General features: G+C 35.6%; 1 long non-coding RNA gene across 1 annotated transcript; it reads right to left on the bottom strand.

Moving 5' to 3' along the window:
• Positions 1–279: 279 nt before the first annotated feature.
• LOC134282998 (uncharacterized) lies at positions 280–3777 on the bottom strand. Its single transcript, XR_009995407.1, has 3 exons — positions 3583–3777; positions 567–673; positions 280–367 (listed from the first exon to the last, which is right to left on the bottom strand). It is a non-coding gene; the product is annotated as an uncharacterized LOC134282998 (long non-coding RNA).
• Between the last annotated feature and the right edge of the window lie 23165 nt (positions 3778–26942).

The following is a 26942-nucleotide window of genomic DNA, read 5'->3' as shown; positions in this document are numbered from 1 at the left end:
ATACAACACAAATTATTTTTTTTCATTAATGAACAGTAAAATGTAAAAAACATTTGAAAATATTAATCATATTAATATTGATTACTAGATACATTTATCATATAATCGTTGTATATGTAAACACAATTTTTAAAGTTTTACATCTTTGTAAGGTGCAGTCATGCCACTCAGAATATCATTAATCTCCCCTGCTTCTCTTCTGTAGTAAGTGACTGTCCTTTGTTTATGAGCCTCTTCTAAAAGCACTTAAGATCCTTTGGAAAAAGAATTGCTGCCTGATTAACATTATCCAAAGTACTGTCATGGAATCCACTGAACTCTAAACTCTGCTTTTTGACAGCTTTAAATATCTTATTTTCCATTATTCCTAAAATAATAATTACAATATACATGTACAAGAACTTATCATTCATCAATTTAGAATTCTTTAGTTTATGCTACATTATTATTAAGGTACTAAATGGTTGTTTTGATTTTATAAATTACTTTAAATGGAATATCAAGTTTATATAACGCAGTAATTTCATTAAAAATCTAAAATAGTTGCATGACAGATATTCTCCCACCTTTGGAGTCTTATTAGTTGGTGGTGTTCAATGATGTTTTCTTGCTGTCTGTAATAAATAGTGTAACCTTTTCCTTCAAAACCATGATGCAGCCCATCGCATACATTCTGTGAAAATAAAATGGAGTTTAATTCATCTAAAAAACAATAATACTAATTTATGAAATACAGTAAAACAAAGTTATAACAAAGTCACCGGGACCTATGAAATTACTTTGCTATATCAATTACTCGTTATATCCATATAAGGAATTTGTTAAATTTATATAGCTGGGGATCTAGAATAACTTAGCTATATCCATGAATTTGCTATATCTGTGTTCGTAGTAAACGAGTTTTGCTGTATGTGAAATATCTTTTCTACTAGTGTATTTTTCATCATTTGCAATATGTCTCCAGTTTTAACTTTAGTACAATTTATCGAATTTAAACAAAATCTACACTACTTGAGGCTTCTTCCAATGACTTCCATATCAGTACAATATTAATCATGGCTTTGCTGTTCTAGGGAAGATTCTCCCCTATATATTGCAATGTGAAACTATGATCCCCATTGTGGCCCCATCCTACCCAAAGGGGGTTTAACTTTACACTACATCACCAGAGAATGCTTCCATATCATCATCTTCATGTTCTTGAGAAGATTTTAAAAGATTGTTACTTAAACCATTACAAGTTTTCTATCTATTTTTTAAGATCCATGTGCGCCTTGGCTTTGGATCACAATGAGAAAAGCCCTTTATTTTTCATTCAAAAGTCATGACCAAGGTCAAGTTTTTGAAAAGTTTTTCATTTTCAGTCGGGTGTCAAATCTGTAATCTGTTACAAATCTGTTTGCCTGTGACAAAATTTGTGCATCTCAGGCGGTTGAGCAAGTTATTTCAAACACTGCCTTAACCATACCATCATACTTATTCATGCCTCATCGCACATAGGGGAGTGCACAGTAACTTAAACAGGTCTAGACGACAAGATTATCTGATGACACATCAGCTTAAATTTGCATGTAAATTGGCTATCAGTTTTCTTTACAATAGTTATGCCCCCGTAAACGAAGTTTCGGGGGTATATAGTTTTTGTCGTGTCCGTCTGTCTGTCTGTCTGTCTCTCTGTTTGTCTGTTTGTCCTTTACTTTAACCTTGCCCATAACTTTTGATTTAGTGTAGCTATGACTTTCATATTTCACATGTGTATTCCTTGTGACAAGACCCTTCTTTGGGTTTTACCAAATTTGACCTTTTGACCGTGACCTTGGAGTTTGACCCACTTTTACATGAAAATTTTAAACTTTTACTTTGGCCATATCTTTTGAACAGTAGATACCAAGACATTTATACTTCACATATGTAATCTTTGTTGAAAGTCCTTTCATTGGATACCAACAACCTTGACCCTTTGACCTTGACCTTGCAGATTTCTGTACCTATGAAAAAACTTTAACCTTGGCCATAACTTTTGAACGGTAAGGGCCATTGCTTTCATACTTCCCATATGTAATCTTTGAGACAAGGCCTTTCTTTAGAACACAACAACCTTGACCCTTTGACCTTGACCCGGAGTTTGTCCTATCTTATAAAATGTTAACCTTGGTCATAACCTTGTGTTTACATATCGCATTTCGTGTGAAAAGGCCTTACTTTGGTACCAACATATTTGATCTGCATTTGAGAAAGCTTAACCGTCGCTATGTTGCCGTATGGGGGCATCAGTGTTTCACAAACACATCTTGTTTTAGACAGCAGCACAAGGTGCACAATTATCATTTAACCCCTCAATCAAATATCAAAAGTAAGACATACAAACGTCACAATGTTTGTACGGTACGTATTGGAAGCAACTACAGTGGTACCTCATTTATCCGGATGCTTTGGTTCCTAGTTAAATTTCCAGATATGTGAAGTGTCCGGATACCTGAATTACCAGTTAAATAAGACAAAATAATGTTAAAAATTTTCGTTCCGATGAAAAATCATCCGAATACTGAAGCATTCGGATATATTGCATCCAGATATCTGAAGGTTCACTGTATTTATCATTTAAAACTACAATTTTTAAATGTGAGCATCGAGCAGTGTCTTTGGAAACTAATCTTTCAATTTTGGCTGTATAAAGTAAAAAAGAAACTCTATTGTTTTTGGTGATGAAGTGAATAAAGTTTTTAGTATGCAGTAAATCGACGAAAACCGTGTGTCGCTTCTGATTTGTATTAACAAATAGTAGACTGTCATGCTTGGGGACTCATTCAATTAGTTGTAGAATGCTAGAGTAGAGACAAAAACATTGTGCTAAAAATTACCTTCCATTAACGGTAGTGTACCCGAGCTCTTAAGAAAATGGAAATTCGACTTTTGCTTAATTAAAAGTATTCAACAGCTGCAATACTACAAGTATCTATGATTTTTCCTTTTTATTAAAGACTCATAATACATTGTCATATAGGACTTGTAAAATACTTTTGATTGCATATAAAAAGCTTTACCAAGCTATTTTGAATAGATTAATAGCGAGTGCAGCAAGGGTCGCAAAGCGATGCACGTAACTGCGAGCTCTGATGAAAATGCCTGGGCAAAGAGAAAATTCAGACAACTGCACATTCATTCCTAAGAATTTTTTACCGCAGTAATTTAGACCCACAATGCATCGCTTCATACACAAACTCTAAAGCAACATTCTCGCGAGAATAACAACAAAAGTTAAACGAATAATAAACTTGTCTTGATTTAATGATTTTATCTGTTTATTGCAGAAAGATATTCATAAACTGATTGAAATCAGCCTTGTTCAGGCTTCGGTTTGGTAAAGCAACGTACAAACGACGTCATATGACGTCAGAATCTAATATGCACCGAATGTCACGTGCGGATTTACATGTCCAATCTAAATGAAAATGGATAAGTATATGCGCTCTCCCTAACGGTCGCACTGTCAACATATTAAAGCTACATAGCTATTTCAAGCTACAAAATTAATTATCTTAATCAAGAAATTGTTCTGCAGTGTTCTGGACCTGATCTTACCTGGTCAAATGTAAAATGTACATTATCTTCCCTCTCCAAGTCGAGTAAGCTGACAAAATCGGACTGCCACCCCTCTCTGAGAGTTTACTCTTGGACTCTGGTGGATTACCGTAGAATTTAAACTTCTGAGATAGATCACAACGGTGTCAGTAGGCCCGTCAGTAGGAGAGTACCATTTCGGGAGAACGTCAACCATGTCAACAAGGTCAATATAGGCCCTACTAGTAATCAACATGACACATGGCTATACTTTTGCCCGAAAACTATGCCTAATCTGTTCTTGTAGAATCCTTTCAACCAATTTATGTCACTTCACACATATTTTTGCAATAAACATCACAGGATGCATCAAAATAACTTTGCAGCGTACAGCTAACCATGGAGGCTGCCATTTATTTTTACTAGCGCCACCTATGTAAAATTGCAAAGGGAGATAACTCATTTGAAGAATCTTGACAAATTCTCGATTTTAAACACCTTGTATCTTTTCAATACTTCGTTTGCACAAAAATATTAAAGTAAATTTTTATTAAGCCTTCCATGTTCACTTGAATTATGTATTAAGTTTTTGTACTTCTTCTAGGGTTTTAAAGATATTCTTTTCTGAAATAGGCATTATTTGCACACTATCTATACAAAATTACACCTCAAGTACTTTATCCCTGGCTACATGAAAAAAGAAGAATTATAACAAAATCAACTGTTTATATTCAATTTAGACCCAAATGAATATATTAAACCCAATTTTATTGAATTTGAAGATGGTCGATGAATCACCTTTTCTGTACTGCCTGCATGATTTTTACACGGAGCCGTACTTAAACTCAAAATCTCTGACATTACAAATATAAGCAGTGAAGAAATTTGTCTTTTAGAACACCAAACACTTGGTCAATCTAAAAACAAACTTTGGCTCTCAGAAAGATGTAAACGAATGCGCTAATCAAAATTTGGTAGCATTTGCAAATGTACAGATATGACAGATAAGAATAAGTTAGCCAAATCTTTCACTTTTGTTCACCAGATTAAGGCAGCCCCAATTGTTCATTGACAAAAATATGAAAATGTGGCCCTTCAGAAACATTCTGAATTAACTGAAGATGTTACCAAATGTTGTGGAACTTTTATTAGTAAAACATGTCCTTTTTTTGCATCCAGTCCAATGCTATTGTCACAGAACAAGATAAACTTGTAGAAGTTGTCTTCTTTTTCATCAAAATATCAGTTCATTACAACTCCAACATCTGAAAGTTGTTGATGGCCGAACTACAGTAGACCCTACCCATGATTATTAAAAAAAAATCTTGTGATTTTGTGGTTAATACCTTCAGAGATTGATTGATTGATTGTATACTGTTTAACGTCCCTCTCCAGAATATTTCACTGATATGGAGACGTCACCATTGCCGGTGAAGTGCTGCAAATTTAGGTCTATGCTCGGCACTTACGGCCTTTGAGCAGGAAGGTATCTTTATCGTGCTACACCTGCTGTGACACGGGGCCTCGGTTTATACGGTCTCATACCTTCAGAGATATTAAGATCTTTCAAATTGAGAGGGATGATGCTGTTAGAAAAACTTGAGCACTTTTTTCAATTACATTTCAGGAATGCTGTCTTAGAAAAGTTTTATTTCAGGCAGTATAACAAATTTTCATTTTGATATAAAAGAATGTAAGAGATACTTTCTTTCGTGTCAGACTTCTGGGAGTGATTGATTGTTTAGAAATCTCCTTTTGTAGTACCAAGGTGCATTTGTAGTCTTTTGCTGCATGTGAATATGAAGATCATGATGGGGTGATATTTTACTTGAAACTATGATTATTCTATTTCTGTTGTTTTCTTATTTAAACACGAATGGTACATGATTGAACATTTTCATTTTTGGTGTAGGTGTATTTAAGATGGATTGTATTTCATTAAGATGTGAATGGACTACCTTTTTTCTGTTTTTCAAGTGTAAAATTAGTAAGATAAAACTTTTCTTCCATTATCAGCATTAATTAAACTAAAGAAAACCAACTGGTTCACGGTGTCTGGATCTAAACTGCCCGCATTTTGTTACGATGTTCTCCATGTCACACAACACGCGTTCTGAGGGAACAGATATGCCAAGGTACCAAAGGTGCAAGCTTTTTGTAGATACCTTCATTTCTTTTCTATCAATCGAAGGGGTCGGAATTTTCTTTTTGCTGCTGTTTCTTTCATACTCTTCAATTCTAGTTTTTTTCCGTTTTTAATACATTCCCAGATAGGTCAACGAGGTCACCGAAAAGAAAACTCGTGGCACTGACCTCAGCCTTGCTCGTTTCAGGTGCGTCAGAATCTTTGGTTTTGACCGCAACCACCGGTGTCTCCTGCTCTACCGTGGTGTCGAACTTTTCAGTACTAGCTTTGACGAGTTTTCTCTGTTTGTCTGTCATGAATTTATGTCTTGTACCGTGGGTCAAGGGCACAGATAAGAACAGTTTGATGCGTTGCTGATTCATGATCGGTTAGTGGAAATCGAGACGACAGTTCTTTAATAACTCCTTTGAATTTGAGTAGGACAGTGGTGCCTTCCCCTCGTACATTCAGTTGATTGTTCAGGAGACCAATTACAATCGGACAGATCATGCTCAATATAGGGTAGCTTGTTCAGTACTTATTGTAGTATTGACTTGCAGCGGTTTTAACACAGGAACTTAGTCCTCCATAATTTTCCAGACCTCGTCTGATAATTCAAGGCCCTCGCATCGGAAGGACTCTTAAAAGATGTATTAGATCGCCAGGTATTGCTCAAGAAGTCGTTCAAACATAATGTTAGTAGCAATACATCTAACAACATTTGAACGATTTGTTTGAAATCACAAGATAAGATTTTACTAAATTTTTATGTCACATAAGTGTACTCAGGTGACCTATTGCTATCCGTTTTCGTCCGTCGTCGTGCACTGACATTTGAACATTTTTAGTCAGCCCGCGGGCTGACTAGTTATGATACGAAGAACTTCAAATGCGCTTGTGTGTTTTGGAATTCTGGGAGGTAGTTCTGCAGCAAATCATTCCTGCTAATTTCATTGAAGTAAAATCAGTATAGATGAAAACAAGAAATTCCTATTTAACACCACGGTAATCTGTAAATTTAAATTCAACTCAAACAAGAAGGCCATATATGTGCTTATTTATTTATAGAAGCTTCGTAAATAGTTCCAAACATTTTTTTTAACCTGACTCGCAGAAATTTGACTGGTTCTCATCGGATCTACGCAGCGAAGCCTACAGATGTATGAACTTATTTCACGTAGTGTTTGACGCGTCAGTTGAAGGTCTTTTGCAAAGTATATTGAAGGTATTTTACTAACGTATTAAAATCTACAGCATAAACATTGTTTATTACAGTTTTTAAGTTAATCAATTTTTACAGGTTTTACTTTCGTTTTCATTAAATAATTTCGATCCCGATGCAAATTAGCGAAATGATTTGTTAATGCAAACAACGGATACTTCGGGAAGAGACACAACTGACTGAGCTTGCTCGTTTGTTGTCCGCCGCTGAAAGTGGAGGATATTAATTTCAATACGTCTGTCATTTCGTCTGCCTGTCTGTAGTTCTGTCTGTCTGCAACACTTTTATTTCCCTGCAATATCTCTAGATCGAAGCCTTTGAGATTTTGCAGTGAAATTTACACAACTCACTTTGGCCCATGAACGACTTCTACTCATTTTGAGGTCAAAAGGACAAGGTAACAAATTCAAAATTCTGTTTGATTTAAAACCTTGTTTCTGCCCAATATTTCGATAAGCCTTTAAGCTTTTGAAAAGAAATTTCAAACAACAACAGTTACTCCTTATGGCGGCCTTAGGGGTGGGGCCAAAACCACTAAAATCTTTTTCTCTCTCTCTTTCTTGCAAATTCATATGGGGGGATGCAACCCCCGTACCCCCTTCCGGATCCGCCACTAATTTCAAGCAATGTTGGCATATAGCATTTATGGGTAAAGAGGAACAAAAGTTGTGAATTTCGTGGTCTCTGCACCCCTGAGGCCTGAAGGGTGGGGCCAAAACCACTAGAATTAATGCAATATTTAAAAACCTTCTTCTTTACTCCTGGACATCAAGCAGTCAAACTGTTGGCATGATTGTAATCAGCATTGGATCCCCTACCAGAATTGTGAAATTCATGGCCCCTGGAACAGGTGTTCTAGTGCTAGGACGGGGCTAAATAGATTATATAGCGAAATTGCATGAATTATTTGAAAATCCTCTTCATTGCTTCTGGGCATTTAATAAACTAGCCAAGTACATAGCTATGTTGAATAAGGCTGCCTCTTGCAAAATTGTGAACTTCATGGCCCCAGGGTCATCCCTAACAGAAAAAAAAAGTTACTATAGTTAACTATAGTTTACTATAGTTACATTAACTATAGTAAATCAAAGCGTCAAAGTTTTCGCCATTGTTTTTCAAAGTGTCAAAGTTTTCGCCATTGTTTTTCAAAGTGTCAAAGTTTTCGCCAAAGTTTTATCAAAGTTTTCGTCAAAGTTTTTCAAAGTGTCAAAGTTTTCGCTAAAGTTTTTCAAAGTGTCCAAGTTTTCGCCAAAGTATCAAAAGTTTCTACAAGTGTCAAAGTTTTCGCTAAAGTTTTTCAAAGTGTCCAAGTTTTCGCCAAAGTTTTTCAAAGTGTCAAGGGTTTCGTTAAAGTTTTTCAAAGTGTCAAAGTTTTCTCCAAAGTTTTTCAAAGTGTCCAAGTTTTCGATAAAGTTTTTTAAAGTGTCAAAGTTTTCGTTAAAGCTTTTCAAGTGTTCAAGATTTAGATAAAGTTTTACAAAGTGTCCAAGTTTTCGATAAAGTTTTTGAAAGTGTCCAAGTTTTCGATAAACTTTTTCAAAGTGTCAAAGTTTGTCAAAGTATCAAAGTTTTCGATAAAGATTTTTAAAGTATCAAAGTTTTTGATAAAGTTTTTTAAAGTATCAAAGTTTTCGATAAGGTTTTTCAAAGTGTCGAAGTTTTCAATGAAGTTTTTCAAAGTGTTAAAGATTTAGATAAAGTTTTGTGTCAAAGTTTTTGATGAAGTTTTTTAAAGTGGCAAAGTTTTCACCAAATTGTATCAAAATTTTCGATAATGTTTTTGAAAGTGTCCACGTTTTCGATTTTTCAAAACGTCAAAGTTTGGATAATTTTTTTTAAAGAGTCAAAGTTTGTCAAGGTATCACAATTTTCGATAAAGTTTTTCAAAGTGTCTAAGTTTACGATAAAGTTTTTCAAAGTTTCAAAGTTTTCGATAAAGTTTTTCGAAGTGTCAAAGTTTTTGCCAAAGTTTTCAAAGTATCGAAGTTTTCGCCAAAGTTTTTCAAAGTATCAAAGTTTTCGCTAAAGTTTTTCAAAGTGTCAAAGTTATCACTATAGTAAATCAAAGTTTTCAAAGTGTCAATTTATAACTATAGTAAACTATAGTTAACTATAGTATTTTTTGTTTGCGCAGGGTTCTGGTGGGGCTCTATTGATTATATGGTGAAATTGCATAAATTCTTTGAAAATCTTCTCTGCTCCTGGGTATTAAATAAATTACCAAATACAGAGTTATGATGAGCAAGAATGTCTCTTCCAAAATTGTGAATTTCATGGCTCCTTTTTCAGGGGTCTGGTGTTGGGGCGGGGCTAAATAGATTGTATAGTGAAAATGCATAAATTCTTTGAAATTCTTTTTCTCTACTCCTGGGCATTAAACAGCTAACCAAGTACATAGCTATATTGAATAAGGCTACATCTACCAAAATTTTGCAATTCATGGCCCCTGTGTCAGGAGTTCTAGCACTTGGGCGGGGCTCTATTGATTATATAATGAAATTGCATAAATTCTTTGGAAATCGTCTTCTCTGCTTCTGGATATTAAATAAACTAACCAAGTACATAGTTACCGTGTAAGCATTTTTATCTTAAATTTCAAATGATTTTCTTTGCATTGTTTTAGATACTTTCTTCGCAAAACTTATATGATCCCCCCCCCCCCCCACTTGTCCGTTTCGTCTTGTTCGAGAACTATTGAATTTAATGATGCTTTAAATAAAAAAATAATCACTTTTTCAGACAACAGTGCGGGGATGCAATTGTTTGAAACAAGTTCGGAAAGTGGATTCATCGGCCTCATTAATTTCGTGTAAAGTAATTTCAGGTAAAAATACAGTAGATGTAGGGTGCCCAAGAAATCTGTATTTGTACATTTGGTCACCTTTCGCTCTAGACATTGTTCACAATCATAACACGAGAGATATCTCACATAACTGATTCCCGATTTAGTTGAAATGAGTTGATGGATGGAGCGAATACCGGAAAGAGGGCTATATATATAGTCGGGGATGATCTCGAGGAATTTCCTCTACGAAATCTAAACTCGTTTTACATTTGAAACATCTTTCAGATTTTGTAATTTTTCATTGGCAAATTGGAACAATTTGTTTGCATTTTGAGTTATGTACCGCCCACGCGATGTCAGTTTGATTTTATAAGAACCCGCCAGCTGCATCTTGCGGTCCTTTAGCATGACTTGTTTCGAAAATAAATCGAATGTTGTGTATCCAAATTCAGCAACAGATTCAGAGACATCTCTAAAACAATGCCTACTCTTGTACTGTGCTGCACAGCTATCACAGAATGCGTGCATCGTAAGCACCTCGCATGAAATGGATTTAAGATAATCTGAAAGTAATTTGTGACAATGGTGAGTAAACTATTGGTCATATTTATCGTCTGGAGAAATGAAGAAATGTCCTGTTATCAGTTGTACTTTCAAAGCCATTGACTTCGAGAATCGCGTGCCTATGAATTGTAACAGGGTGATACTTACTTTAAACAGTCCCGATTGTAACGAGATTCCAGATCATGATATAAATGAAAACAAAAAATCTTAATTATATTGACATATAATTTATTGATGATGATAATTAAAAAATCAACGAATAGAAAATCGCGTGGGGTGATCAGAAAGTTCGCAAATTATCTCTATATCTACAAAACCACAATTCAGATAAGAATCAAATTCGGTACACACATGTCCATACACAAGGTCTATAAATAGCATATGCTGAATAAAGTTTTTCTTTTCTCCTTGTTTGTGACGTCACAATGTGAAAATGACGTCATTATGTAGGTCACTTGTGACGAAATATGGTTGTTTCAGTCGAACTCGTTAAACAAACGACTGTACAATTTATTGTATATCTTAAAAATCCCTCAGCAGTATCATATAATAATTTGTACACAGTTTATTAAGATAAATGAGTTTCTGTCAATTCAATTAATGATTGGATTGATCGTTTTAGTGAAGGAAAGCAGATGGTTAAAAATGATACTTGTCGTCTTGCCCAGTGAAAGCAAGTTTGAAAAGATATGTGATTTTAATTAAGCAATTTGCTATCAAAGACCTCCAATTTACATTTTGAAAACTAGTCGAATATTTGAACAATAATATAATTATTAAATACCTACGATATCGTTTACTTATTAAGATTTTAAACATATTTGATATGATAAAAAGGGGGCACCTATTCTCTATCCACCTTGAATAAAGGTCTCTCCTGAGACAGAAGATTTGTGTTTTAATGGTCGCCATGCTAATTTTTGGAAAGGATATTCTTATCCACCCTTTCTGTTGCCGAGATTTGACTATTTCTGACAAATGAACTGTTCTTGTCATAAAAATTAACTCGCATGGAAAGAAATATTAAACTCAGAAAAATCTTTCAGCGTTTGTGACAGAACATTACGGAGGGGTCACGTGACCGCCAATATCACGTGATTCGCGCATGCGCAGAACGGTTGTTGATATACATTAAAATCGGAGAAGATTAATTCAAAATATTATTTACTTCGAAACCAAATATTGTTTCTTTTATGGAAGTTATTCAATTAGTTCGCGAACTTTTTGATCACCCCTCGTAAATATTACTGTACACTTTGTAAATTACTGGAATTATCATCAGGAATCAAGTTTGGAAGCCAAAGTAGGTTAATAAGATGCTATAAGAAAGATATCAACGAAATTATATGGAGTCAAGCTTTTTAAAAAATAATTACGACTGTATACAACCATAAACAAATTTAGACATTGCTCTCAAACATTGTCGGGAACGCCTGGATCCTAGCGGAGAGTACCCATAGTCACGGACAACCACACTACAGAACGATAACTGAAGTAAATGCTATGTGTCTCCACTACACTCCCCTTCCTTGTGTCAAAGACATGTCTAAGGTACATGTATATATATCTGCATATAAACTTGTACATGTTAACCGAAATTTTAAACAGTACAACATGTTATAAAAATTAACTTCATGTTTTAAACATTCCAACATAGAGGCAGAATGACATATTTAAAACAATAATAATATCACTCTGTCACACTTATCCATAACACACAGATGTTTATTTAAAGAAAAGAAAATAAGTAACAGTGATTACATTTGAAACATCAAGGTTCACATATTAAAATCTTCCAATTCAATAAATTACCATGAATAATCAAGAAATGCATTGAAAACGCAAAATTATTATTCAATACACGCTCAATGTGAGATATAATATCACATCATATATATATAAAGACATTCATTAATGTACTAAATATAGTTCACACACATTATGTATGACCTTAAAATTATTCACTTATTTAAAATTAATGTCACTTGAGATGTGGAAGACAGGCTGAGGTGTAGATGATGAAGAGGCAGGCAGCACGGATGGATCAGATGGTAGTGGCATCACCGATGGCTGAGTTCCTTGGTTTCACAGGGAAGCAACAAACTCAAAACTCCCTGGATCAATGAAGCCCTTATATGGAAGGATGGTAGGCTGGCATTTAATTAAAAAAAATTCTCAGGTGCTGCGCCTTGCAACCTTTGATGGACCTTAAGTGGAAGTTGATGTCCGTGCGTCTCTTACAGGAAAAGGAACACCCTGGGACAGAACATCTGCAGGAGGTGATCTTGTGTTTGGCTTCCCAGTGGCGTGCATAAGACTTTCTGGTAGAAAAAATTGTGGATCCACCTGACTGGACATGTCATTCCTTGGGTATAAGTAAAAGTACCAGCAGTTGTCAAGGAGGTCATCAAACTGCAGGAGTTCATCATCTCATGAGAATGTCCAATAAATCAGTGTCCATTACTGTAAATCAATAATTCAGTTATTAATAACTTGCAAATAAATTGCCATAATAGATACACGTTTCAGTATAACTCTTCCAATGAAAATATACGTATAATACGAGAAAGTGTCAAAGCATTCTGTATACCATACAGATATATGTGTCACAATGACATTATTAACCTTGACCTCAAGGACACACCTTGATAATTTTCTGTTTATGAAATCAACAAAAGTTTATGTCATACTATTCGGTGTACAATAATAGACCATATTTTTATAATAAACATTCCCATATAGATCTACACTATTACTTAATGCATGGTTGCAATAATCTTTCACTAATATACATATATCTGAAAGCATATGAGTACAATATCAATATCTTTCCAGAATTGTATTTCTATACACATGATGTGCATGTACCTGCTTATGTAACTACAAGGTTTCTTTTCACAAAGTATTTATGGTATAAACTGTCATGATACTCCAGTACTGTCATGATTGACTTTGGTTTAAAGAACCATGCTTGTTACTGAAGGGTATCCACAGGTTTATTTAGTTATGTCTGAAACTGCCAAGATTATGCTTTGTATGCTTGCTGCTTTTTATAACTGTTTGGTAGAATATTGATCATTTTCAACTATAAGATGCAATGGTGATGACTGTTGATAATGATACATGATGGTTGAAATTGAATTGTACTATAGTCAACAAAGTTATGGTAAATATTTGAGTGGAGCTTTGATTTGTCTCCCATATCGAGTGTGTTGAGGAGATTCCTCTATCATGTCTTGACATTACATGTAGTTTAAATCTTCAAAGTCTGCATTGTCCTCATGCATCTAATGAATTTGTGTTACTGTTATTTCTTGTCCTAACATTGGTAAATTGAGTGAACATTTGGTACTATCATGAATGGCTGCGCGATAAGCCATCATTACATTGGGTATGTGGTTATCCCAGTTTTTCTATGTTTATTCACGAATAAGGCCAGCATTTGTTGTAGTGTGCGATTGTATCGCTCAACCATCCCGTCCAATTAAGGTCGGTAGGGTGTGGTTCGGGTCATGGATATACCAAGTCTGCGCATGGCACATAATTCGAAAAAAAAAAATAGATTCGAACTCCCTACCATGATCGGTATGAATGCGTCGTGGAATTCCAAAACGACATATAAATACAGTGATTAATACATCAGCTACAGTTTGTGCTCTAAGTTCATGAAAGAGGAAATGACTCTTTCCATTTAGTAAAGTAGTCACATTAAACTAGTAAAGTTAAATAGATTGGTTTACAATTACCATTATCTATTGCATGCGCGGATCTAGAAGGGGGGGGGGGGGGGTCAGGACCAACCCACCCCTCTGGAATTTACAAGGTTTAAACTTGTATATACTAAAGAAAGAAAAAAGTTACCATCGCCCCCCCCCCCCCCCCCCCCGGTAAACCCGAATAAGTGCAATTGGTCTGAAAAGTTAAAGATTTGAGGCAATACAAGTCATAGACTACCCCCCCCCCCCCCCAAGAAATAGGTTTTTGACGTTTGGGCGAGTTAATGAGCTCAGTTGAGATATTCTCAAGCAGAACTTTTAAATGACAAGGTACCTAACAAGTCTCTGTTTCATTAGTATCAATTTTTATGATTTTGTTTCACTTGAAATCACATTCAACTAAATACGAGAAACCTTGAATTGTCGCAACGGGTGTGTTTATCTTGAGTTCTATAGACTCAGAATTTGTATTGGGGATGAATAAAACGAATTTACCATCCCTGATATTTACAATTGATTTTGGAATAAATATTCCTTGATTTAGATCACCACCAGTGTTCGGTTCAACGACACCCTCTGCACTTATATATTTAGAATTTTCTATACTTCCCTCTACAAATTTCTCGTTCTGACCAGAAATGGTTTTGTAATCTGCGAGATAAACGCGTGCACATTAATATTCTAAATTGTTTTCACTTCGAAGCTTTACTTTGAAATCTTAAAATAATAAAACTTTCTTCCTCACGTCAAATCAAACTTTATAGACAATAAGTCTAACCTAAAGAGAGTCCTCCCAACTCGATCAGCAACAATAACTGATGTGATAAATGATTTTTCTGTAACAGTGGTCTGTAACAGGCCACTTAAAATTACGGTAGTATTATAAATAGGCAGATAAATAAATAAATAAATAGGAGACAAACTCCTAAAAACGTCTATGTCTGGTAATTAAGAAGAACAAAGTGATGAGGGACTCGGAACGGAAACGCCCAGATCCCAGACGGTAGTACCTGTTGTCAATGAAAACCGCGCACCCTATCCGAGATCCAAGAGAGATAACTCTAAATATATATACAACTCCACTACATTCCCCAACCTTAAGACCCATGTCGAAGACATAAGTCTCAAAATATATAGTAAGAATTTACATATCATTGATGCATTAAAACAATAAATATGCAAATAAATACTTTTATTCAAGCCTCTCTCTCAAAAATATGAAAATTACATATGTAATTATACACATACATACTGCATAAATACTCAGCTGATAGTTAAATCAATCAACAATTTAAATCAATCCATAACAACATTATATTACAAAAAAATAGATAGCTATGTAATAAATGATACCACATAAGGTTAAACTCTATAAAAATATGCACTTTTGTCATACCTCTCTATCAACTACTGTCACACAGTAATATACATACTATTTATATGTATAATACACAATCATAGTAAAAACAATTGTCTTTAAATGAAACAACAAATTTAAATGACATATAAATAATTTATTCAAACTATGACTATAACAGTCCATACACTGTTCGCGACACAACTTTGTGCAAATTAACTGTCTATGCACATACAAGTTTATCTTTTAAAAAGATTGGTGAGCTAGCGCCATAGCAATTTTCAAACAAAGAAAGGAGGATCCGTGATCAAGTGATTTATTTGCTGAATTCTTTAATTTTTATCGAGGCTGAAGAGTGATAAAATTAAAATTGTTTTGTGAAGTGAATTTTACAGACACATAGGTAAAGAAACGAGGGGGGGGGGGGGGGTGTTAACCTATTGGAGTTTTGGCGCAAATGAACATTTATGACATTTACTGGAGAGGGGGGAGACTCTATATAATATGGAGAAGATGCTGATTGAGGCATTGTATGAGCTACTTTAAGAACAGAATTTCTTGACAATATAGCAAAGAAAATACAGGGGAGTTAAAAGGAATATAGAAAATAACTCAAAGTGTACGTTGTATAAAGAAATCCAGAAAGATGTAAAGTAGCTTGGTCCCTTGGGTCATCTTTGTCAAAAGAAGTTAGGTTAAAAGCCATACACATCAGATTTTTTTTTTTATAAATAATGAATTTATTCGTTATTTTTAGTGTAAATTCTTATTTCTGGAATTTATAAGATTGGCTGAATTGACCAGTAAGAAATTATAGTCTATCTTTGGTTGTGCTTGGACGTAAAATAAAAACCCTTGTCTTAGTTTAGAACAATCAGATAATGACTCGGGCTTTTCCGTCAGAAAAAAGGAAAATTTGAAGTATTACAAATATGTTGTTATCTTTAAAGTGTAAGCTACACAATAAATAAACTTAGTTATTTAATGCTACTTTACAACATGATACAACGAAATTGTTATCGTACGTTCTACTATAGAAGTTTTCCCAGAATGCAAGACCGTGAAGCCGAGCATGCGTATTCAGGGAACTTGGACTAACGTAGTTGCTAGCGCTCGAGAGCGCTAGCAATAACCACTGTAAGAACTGTCTAAATTTGATACACCGGAAATAACGTCACTGAACTGGCTTTATCGAGGCACAGAAAACGTGAAATGTGGTACGAGAATGAAAGTCAGGAACAACAACGAGGTAAACATGAAGTAATAATTCAATGAGAATATATAATGAATGTACTAAAATCTTCATATAAGATGAGCACAATTCTTGAAAAAATACTCAGATAGCACATGTACATACAAATGTAATTTCAGGCGAGCGCAGGTGGACATGAAAATTGAATGATGAAAAACATGAACATGATAAATGACAAATGGTAAGGTATGATGATGCGACATACATAAATACAAAAACCAACATTTATTCCTCAAAAATCTTGTATGGCTCTAACACAACCTTCTTCCCAAACCTGTTGGACAAACTGGTACTGTCTCTTTTAATGGCCTTTTCAAACATCTTTAAGCGCTCATCTCTCGAACAATACGCATTCTCACTCCTCTTAATGCTATCGATCTCAGTCCTTAACCTCCTATTCTCTCTCTCTAACTCTCGCCTCAACTCCCTCTCCCGCAGAAGCTCACTCCTCTCATTCAATCTGGCATTTGCTACTTCCTTTAATTTAATTAATCGTTCAATTTCAATATCAACATTAAGCACAAACTGTTTTAAATCCTTCTCCTCATCAGGGACGGAATGCAGTGAAAATGATGTGGAATTCTCGGTCTGGGTCGCGGTTGTAGTGCGTACAGCTGAACGTCTGGCTGAGCAACTCGCGGACACGAAGGAGCTCAGATGACCTGAACTTGAAAGGAAAGTTTGGTGACAAGGTCGCAGATGAAACACTGGACGATGGCACAATGAATGAAAGCGGCAAAGATAAAACGATGGAAGGCTGAACCGATGAAATGACAAAGGATGATGAAACAATGGCAGATGGCATGAATGATGAGTCGATGTTCGATGTCACACAAGAGGAACTGATGGCAGAGAAACTGATGGAGATCGCGGATGAAGTGTCAAGTGCCTGTGGTGGAGCTGATTCCAGGGTGCTGGTGGACGATGCAACTGGGAGATGAGATACAAATTTTAGACTGCCAGGATCGACGTAGTTACTGTTGACAAAGTTGAAGTTGGTTCTCTAGAGACAGCTGGATTAAATGATGTATAGTTTTGAGATGGAATCGCATATCGGTCTTTCACTTACATGTAGACTTGCATCCTGGAATGGAACAATAAAATATCACATGTTGGGGCTTGTATTTGGTCTCCCAGTGCCTGGAATAGCTCTTCTTGGTGGTAAATGATGTGAAGCTACAGGACACAACTGCACGATGTTTAGCTGACATGTAAGGACAATGGGCCTCGTATTAATTTCTTTACCTGCGATTTCTCTTTGGGCTAGCGGTAAAAGTCTGAGGGGTAATTTTATAGGTTTATTTTCTCCCATATTTATAGCGTGTTCAACCTTGTTTGTACGCCCAAGTTTACCATCTAATCCCACAAATATGTCTTCATGTCGGCGCAAAACCGAAGACAACTCATTTTTCTCAGTTTCTGTAATTACAACCTACGCAACAAGTTGCATGAGGTATAATGTTTTTGACCCGTCTGTCAGTCAGTCAGTCAGTCCGTCAGTCCTGTTTTTTTTTTTTGTAAGCACGACTCCCCTGAAACCGCTGCATAAAATTTCATCAAACTTTGCAGATATTTAAGACAAAATGTGTAGATGTGCATATTACCAGGAAACTCCGATTTCTTTATTTTTACTGGGAATTTCCGCACTTTTCAATTTAGATTTTTGGCCATTCCTTGAACATAGAGATGAACAGTTTGTCACATAACTCCTCTTTAATTTGCAGATATTTAGGAAACAATGTGTAAATGTGTGTATAAGCGGGAAATTCCGATTCTTTTATTTTTTCCGGGAATTTCCATACTTTTCAATTAAGATTTTTGGCCATACCTTGTATATCGTCGCTGTAATATCAAAATGTCGTAAGTCAAAAATCCCAACTTTTCAGGAGAGACAAAAAACATCTTTATTCCTAAAGCAGAACATGAGGAACGACATGCATAAGGGAAAACAATTTACACAGGAGTCTTTCATGATATTTTGAGCAACATTTGATGATATTGGGTTTTTAATAGATGCCAGACGGACATACGACATTTTGTTTCTGAGTTTTGGTAATAAATAGCGACTTGCTATTTTTGATTTTGTCAAATGTAAACATTTTATCAGTGTATTGCAATGAACAGACGTTTAAAAAAACAGAGTAGAACGGCAATGCTATGCGTTGTATCAGAGGATCAGTTAACCGGATATAAACAATTCATAAACCTGCAAGAATTTTTATTTTTGTTTCAATAAGTAAATTCGTTGAAAGTAAATAAAACATGTAAACTACAACTTGTCAGTACTTCTGCAAATAACAAAAACTACACGTAGCAATAACATAAACAATGAAACTATAACTTGCATAAACATTAATTAGGTAAATGATCAACTAATGTTCTACTTAGTTCTAAAAGATATGAATCTGTTATCCATATGCACTGTTTCTGCAAATTTTCCTTATGTGAGGATTACAAAACTTAAACGATACGAAAGTCAGAGTGTAATTTTACAAATGCACATGTACCACTAAAATTGTGATGAAATGACTAGTCTCTAATGCATTGTAAATTGTTCAATGGGGCAAAAAGTCATAAAACGCATGAAAATCCACTGGAATGACTTTCTTTAGCTCCTGGAGATGAGTATACTTCGCAGGTTTGATATGAATTTGCTCATTATAGAGTCTAGGTACAGCCATTCTTTTTACGGGCTTCTTTGGTTTTCCCCGTCTTGGTAGTTCAGTGAACTGCTCCTCATCATCATGGTGGAGTTTGTATGAGATTGTGCCCAGTGGATGATATTGCAGAACTCTGAGGTCTGTCACCGTGTGTTCACCAGGTTTAATGCCAGGCCGTATAGATAGGTAGTAATTTAAAGAGGAATAGTCCTTGAAGAATTCATGGGACAAGTACTTCACGTTGTAAGGTTGAGAAGGGCGGCATTCTCTCATGGCATCAACATAGCTTTGTGGGCTGTAAATGGGCTTGTTCTTAATTTTTCGCTCGATAACACTGTGCACACAGTCAACTTCCATCTGTGTATGTCTCTTTTCTAAGATTTTTTGAACACTCAGGATATTTTTGTCACGCAACTTGTAGCAAAGCATTGGCAAGTACAGCATTTCTGTTCTGGTATGTACAACCATCGCTGTATAGTACATCTTCTTCAATTGAATCATCAAGTTGCCCTAAGTAATCTACAATGCAAGAGCATTTGCCGTTAATTCTCCTTCAGCCTCGTGCCAGAAGTAGCAACTGACATCCTTCGTACATAAGTCATAAATTGTAAAATTATGGCACCCTAATTTTGTCTTATAGTACATTGAGCTGGCCTTGAGTAATGGAGACAAGAGCAGTGCTTGAAGATCAAATGTAAGAACTTTCAATTTGTTCTCGGTCAAAGACCTTTCTTTGTCCGATGCTTTCGCGTTTCTCGCAGCTTCCTTCATACTGACATGGTGTGCGTAGTCCTCCTCTGATACATTACCAGTCTCATGGCCACAGCATACGTCACATTGATCCTTCTTTGGCTGAAATAAGGAGAAATTTGCGCTTTCAAAGATTGAGACAAACAGTGGTCTCGACACCTCAGGTTTGTTATTCTGACCACAATATCTCAAGTATTCTCTATACAGTTCTGCAAACGAATTAAACGTCGGTTCCAAATACTCCTTTGTTGATGTTGAACGGCAATAATGGGAGGGCATTTTGGGCAAACTTTGCAAGAATTCTAACGCGGATTCCTTTTTTGCTGGATCATGAGCTGCCTTTTGACGTTCTGTAGGTTTCCGAGGGATTCCATTTTCTCTGTGATCAATCCAGGAATACACAGTTCGTTCACGTATACCAAGAGTATTTAGAAACATGGTCTTGCATACGGGAACCCTTTCCTTATTCTTTTTAAGGTGGTATCTAAACGATCGACCTCGTCTGCTGACGTCTTTGCCTTGTTTTCTCTCTTTGACATCTAGTACGTCTACAAGTGACAAAACATAAGCCTTTTTCTGGTTCCAATCCATATTGCTCCAAAACTGTTCAAAAGTTCTTCTCCTTTCATCTTCGCTTATGTTCCCACATTTCTTACATTTGTCCTTGCATGTCCTTTCCTTCATCACTCTTTCTTCTCGTTCAATGGAAAATTCGTACTTGCCATCGCTTTTAGACAGCCCTTGATACGCCATACCTTTCATTCTCAATTTTTTTCTGCTTATTACGGTTCCAATTGGATGGATCGGCCTTTTTATTCCTCTTTCGAACGGATAACTCATGTGCTGCAGTTTCATCTTCAATGTCACTCTGATCTCCACCCATATCATCATGTATTTCCTCTACAAGATCATTATTACCTACTGTTGAGTTGTTAACACTGCATTCACTTTCTATACTCCTTTCAATAGTTTTCATACCTGTCAGATTTTCTTGTATCGATTGTTCATTTACGCTTTCAACTTCAATTTCTTTTTCGACAGGAATTTCGTCAGGGTATTTTAATTTAGGTTCAGTCACAACTCTGTTCTGGATTATATCAGTGACCGTTTTCTTCCTCTTTGAATTTTCTACAACCCTATTTTTCTTCTTTCTCTTTCTATTTTCCGATTCACTTTCACTATCTGAACTGCTTTGGAGAAGTTCCTTCCTTTTAGGTATCCATGTAGGGTCACTAACACTATCATCAAATTTAAATCATCTTTGTCTGATGAATCCTCTTTAGAGTCATTAGAAGGAGTGACCAATTTGGAGACTTTTGGCTCTTGTATTTGAATGTGTGTAAACTTTTCTGATTTTTTGTTGGTCACTTCTTTTCTTTTTTCATTGCTTTTGTGTAAAGACAGATTTAAAAGCATTAATCCTCTCGAGCTAGAAAAGTTAGCATCCATTTTTACAGTTTGGGTGGAATTTAAATTCCAAGACAGTATATTGCTCACCCCGTCTTTCAACAATAATAGACCTGGGTGTTGTTTCTTTAAACCACAAATAGTAAAGTCCTTCTATGAACTGATAGTGCTTACTCTTTATTGAAAAGTCACCCCTCTCTCTACTCTGCAAAATTGATAGAAATGATTGAGCTTGATGTACCCGTGTTTGAATATCATCAGTATGGCGGCACCATTTATTTGCCATTATTTCATGCACTGTCCGAATCGTATGCACCTGACATGAACCATCCACAGTAATCGCAAATGTAGAAGTTGATTTCAAAATCTGATTCTTGAACGTCTTTTGGGAGATTTGTTACACAACGTAAATGGAACCGTTTGCCACACAAACACCTCACCCACTGTTCTCTGTTTACAACAGTAAGTATAACTGTTTCATTTATAACAAGTTGCAAGTCAAGATGATGGGAATTTTTGGCAGTTTCACTACATTCAAAACACTTCCATTCTGGCCATAGATCTTCACTTTCCGATTTTGACATCTAAATTAGAAAATGATAGAATGAATGGGTTACGCCATAAATTGAATTCATCTTGAAAATTCTACAAAATTAATTTATTTAAAGCATATTTATTCCTTTCCTTTTAAGTAAAATACTTCAAAAGAGACAGTGAAACACCTTTTTTTCTTTCTTTTTTTTATCAATTTTTTTTTTGTTTGTTTGTTTGAGTTTTTTTTTTTTTTTTTTTCTTTGTTTTTATTGCTTTTTTGTTTTTTTGTTTTTGTTTTTTGTTATTAATTTTTTGTTTTTGTTTTTCTGTTTTTGTTGATATTGCGTTTGCTAAATTACTTTCATCAAGTCATCAACATCATATACGTTTTTAGCTCTACTGGTCAGAGACCAGAAGAGCTTATGCGATAGTAATGCGTCCGTCGTCCGTCCGTCTGTCTGTCTGTCTGTAAACAATTTTTCAAAATGCTACTCCTCCTACAGTTTTGGTCTGATTTCAATATAACTTGGCACACAAGTAGACTACACTAAGATACATAATTCTGTGTATCGGTTTCTGATTTCGATGAACGGTGTTGCCGTTGTTACTAAAAATAGAAATTTCTGTGAAATTCTTTCAAAATGCTACTTCTCCTACAGTTTTGGTCTGATTTCAATATAACTTGGCACACAAGTAGAATACACTAAGATACATAATTCTGTGTATCGGTTTTTGATTTTGTTGAACGGTGTTGCCATTGTTACTAAAAATAGAACTTTCTTTGAAATTCTTTCAAAATGCTACTCCTCCTACAGTTTGGTCTGATTTCAATATAACTTGGCACACAAGTAGACTACACTAAGATACATAATTCTTTATATCGGTTTTTGATTTCGATTAACGGTGTTGCCATTGTTACTAAAAATAGAAATTTCTGTGAAATTCTTTCAAAATGCTACTCTTCCTTCAGTTTTGGTCTGATTTCAATATAACTTGGCACACAAGTAGACTACACTAAGATACATAATTCTGTATATCGGTTTTTGATTTGATGACAGTGTTGCCTGGGTCACTAAAAATAGAAATTTTTGTGAAATTCTTTCAAAATACTACTCCTCCTACAGTTTTGGTCTGATTTCAATATAACTTGGCACACAAGTAGACTACACTAAGATACATAATTCTGTGTATCGGTTTTTGATTTCGATTAACGGTGTTGCCGTTGTTACTAAAGAAAGAAATTTCTGTGAAATTCTTTCAAAATGCTACTCTTCCTACAGTTTTGGTCTTATTTCAACATTACTTGGCACACAAGTAGACTACACTAAGATACATAATTCTTTATATCGGTTTTTGATTTCAATGAACGGTGTTGCCGTGGTTACTGAAAATAGAAATTTCTGTTAAAAACTCTCAAAATGCTACTCCTCCTGCAGTTTGTCTGATTATAATATAATGTGGCATGCAAGTAGACTACACTAAGAACATGAAGAGACTTAATCAAAGATCATTATTCTTTTTATTGCTGTGGTAAAGTTTCAATTTCCAACTGCTTTAGAACTTTTCTCTTCCTTTGCTATAAGTACAAACCAGTAGAGCTTCAGTCTCAACAGAGACTTCTGGTTTCAAAATGTCGTATGTCTAGTGTTTTCCTTTCTGTCCTGGATGTTTTTTTCTGTACAAATTGTCGTATCTCCAGTAAAGCATTGAAACAAGTCCCTGCAATGTATTGTAAGCGTACGAATCTGATATTAGAACGCTCTGAAATGTTTTATATGAACATACTCATAAATTGATTGCAGTTTAACAGTTACAAACTGCGAAAACAGAATTCAGTTTGTCATGAAGTAACCTTACATCTAACTTTTCATCAATCTTTCCATTGATTTCTCTGTTTATTAAACAAATATACTTTGTTTTGTATGTTAAACACATTTTTTAATGAAAATTATAAAAGATCTAACTAAATTTATGATTTTTACCTTGATATCAGACGGCCAGTGACATCCTTGTCGGTGCCCAGAGACGTACGACCTTTTGTCAGAAAAAAAATGCATCCAATGGACATACGCGCTTTTATCACACGTCTGTATCTCACTTTCTAATTGGCCTAGAGACATGACGTTTTGACAGAACATGTTTTCGATATTGCAGATTCCAAATTAGCAATAAAAATTTCGCGCCAAAAATCGACTTACGACATTTTGATATTACAGCGACGATATGTAGATGAACAGTTACTCTAAAACCGCTGCACATAATTTCGTTAAACTTTGCATATATTTAGGAAACAATGTGTAGATGTGCATATTACCAGGTTTCTATTCCTTTATTTTTTCCAGGAATTTCCGCACTAAAAACTTTTTGGCCATACTTTGAATATAGAGATGAACAATTTGTCGGCGCAACTCCTCTTAAACCGCTGCGCAGAGTTTTATCAAACTTTGCAGATATTTAGGAAACAATGTGTAAATATGTATATAACCGGGAAATTCCGATTCCTTTATTTTTACGGGATTTTCACTTTGAGTTTTGGGGGGAGCGTGGGGTATGTGAGCTTGCTCACTTTTTCTTTCATGTTACATTAATATTTTCCATCATAATTTTTAGATGATCGGGTAGGCATTTAGTTTTTGTAACGTCAACGTCAGTATGCGTATGATTTTCGTTATAATTAACCAAATCAGTAGAATTCATAATGCTTTGAATTGTCGCCACTTTAGTGTCTTTCTTTATTTTCACGGGTTCTGGGTTAGGATTAAGTACCGAAAATAGAATGTTTCTCTCTTGACTTTTACCAGTGACTTAGGAATCGAGATACTCTGATCTAGACCCTTATCAAAATGAGGTTCCACTATACCCTCTAAACATCTAAAACGTGAGTTTCATAAATTACACTTTACAAAAGTCTCTGTAGAACCTGGTATGACTGTATCATCAGCGAGACGTACTCGTGCACAGGTAGATTATCCTCCCTCTCTAACTGTACTTAATTTCAGGAAAATTTAATACATTTTTAAGGTCATATATAACCTCATTTTCTGACAAAAAGTCTAAGCCTAAAATTCCTGAAAGGTCACCGAGCTCTGCCACTATTACAGGTATACTGAATTATCTCTCACCCAAAGGAAACGTAATTTCAGTTTGACCATAGACTTGTAATGGTTCTCCGTCAGCTGTTTTTAACTCAGTGGACACATTTTTGTAACCAGAAGTCTCTGCCGAGACTGTAAGTCTCTGTCGAAACTGTAGCTCTACTGGTTTGTACTTACAACAAAGGATGTGAAAAAAAAAGCCATTACCATCAGACCAAAACTGTAGAAGGAGCAACGTTTAAAAGGAATTTCACAGACATTTCTATTTTAAGTGACCATGGCAACACTGTTCATCGAAATAAAAAACCGATGCACTATTTTATGTATCTGAATGTAGTCTACTTGTGCGCCAAGTAATAGTAAAATCAGACTAAAACTATAGAAGAAGAAGCATTTTAAAGGAATTTCTCAGAAAATTCTATTTTTAGTAACCATGGAAACACCGTTCATTGAAATCGAAAACCGATGCACTATTTTATGTATCTTGGTGTAGTCTACTTGTGTGGCAAGTTATATTGAAATCGGATCAATACTGTAGGAGTAGCATTTGAAAGGAATTTCTAAGAAAATTCTATTTTTAGTATCCATGGCAACACAGTTCATCAAAATCAAAAACCGATGCACAATTTTATGTTCCTTAGTGTAGTCTACTTGTTTGCCTAGTAACAATAAAATCAGACCAAAACTGTAGGAGGAGTAGCGTTTTAAAGGAACTTCACAGAAAATTCTATTTTTAGTAACCATGACATCAATTTCATCGAAATCAAAAACCGATGTACTATTTTATGTATCTTAATGTAGTCTACTTGTGTGCCAAGTAATAATAAAATCAGACCAAAACTGTAGGAGGAGTAGCATTTTAAAGGAATTTCTAAGAAATTTCTATTTTTAGTAACCATGGCAACACAGTTCATTGAAATCTAAAACCGATGCACTAGTTTATGTATCTTGGTGTAATCTAATTGTGTGCCAAGTAACATTAAAGTCAGACCAAAACTGTAGGAGGAGTAGCAATTTAAAGGAATTTTACAGAGAATTCAATTTTTAGTAACCATGGCAACACCGTTCATCAAAATCGAAAACAGATGCACTATTTTATGTATCTTAGTGTAGTCTACCTGTGTGCCAAGTAACAATAAAATCAGACCAAAACTGTAGGAGGAGTAGCGTTTTGAAAAATTGTTTACAGACGGACGGACAGACAGACGAACGGACGACGGACACTTTATTATCGCATAAGCTCTTCTGATCTCTGACCAGTAGAGCTAAAAATTGATCACATAGATCGAAATTATCTAAAGCTTCTTTTGATATTAAAGTAACCGTGTAGGGGTTGTGCTTTACAATATATTTATTAACATTCAACATATAGACAAACACAATCACAGTGGGTTCTGGCCCGGGTTGACTTCCCGCTCAGCTGCTGTCCCAGACACGTCCGGTCTCCTCGGCATCCAGGTGTAAAGAGAGGGAGTGCAACTATCCCGCCATCTGACGTTATACAGACAGTAAGTTGTACCACGGGACAGTTGCACAAATACTACACTCCCCCCTGTTTTCTTTGAAAGGCTGGAGTCTACCACAGGAAAGAGGGTCCGGAACCATCTCCATCGTTGGGGCGCTGTAAACACCCTCCCGGGCAAACAGCCCAAGAATAACAAGTGCTGGAGCAAGCTCCAGTCTAAACCACCACAAGGATTTACACGAATCATAATCAGTAATCACAATTCCTTCCAAATGGCATGCCCGGAATAATTCCCAGAAAACCTCTAACAACTCCTGTATAACATTCACCGAGTGGGCCAAGGTCGCCAGGCACACTCACAACTCAGAAACTGACAAAACTTACACCATCAGGCTCTGGAGGGCAATCTTGCCCTCCGGCGTCGCCCACACGTCCGCCTGGATCTGTAC

Source organism: Saccostrea cucullata, unplaced genomic scaffold (assembly GCF_032062105.1).
Source record: "Saccostrea cucullata isolate Sc308-1 unplaced genomic scaffold, CSIRO_AGI_Scuc_v1 ctg88, whole genome shotgun sequence".
Classification (NCBI taxonomy): Eukaryota; Metazoa; Mollusca; class Bivalvia; order Ostreida; family Ostreidae; genus Saccostrea; species Saccostrea cuccullata.
Note: the sequence above shows the minus strand (reverse complement) of the source record. Positions and strands in the feature narration are given on the sequence as shown.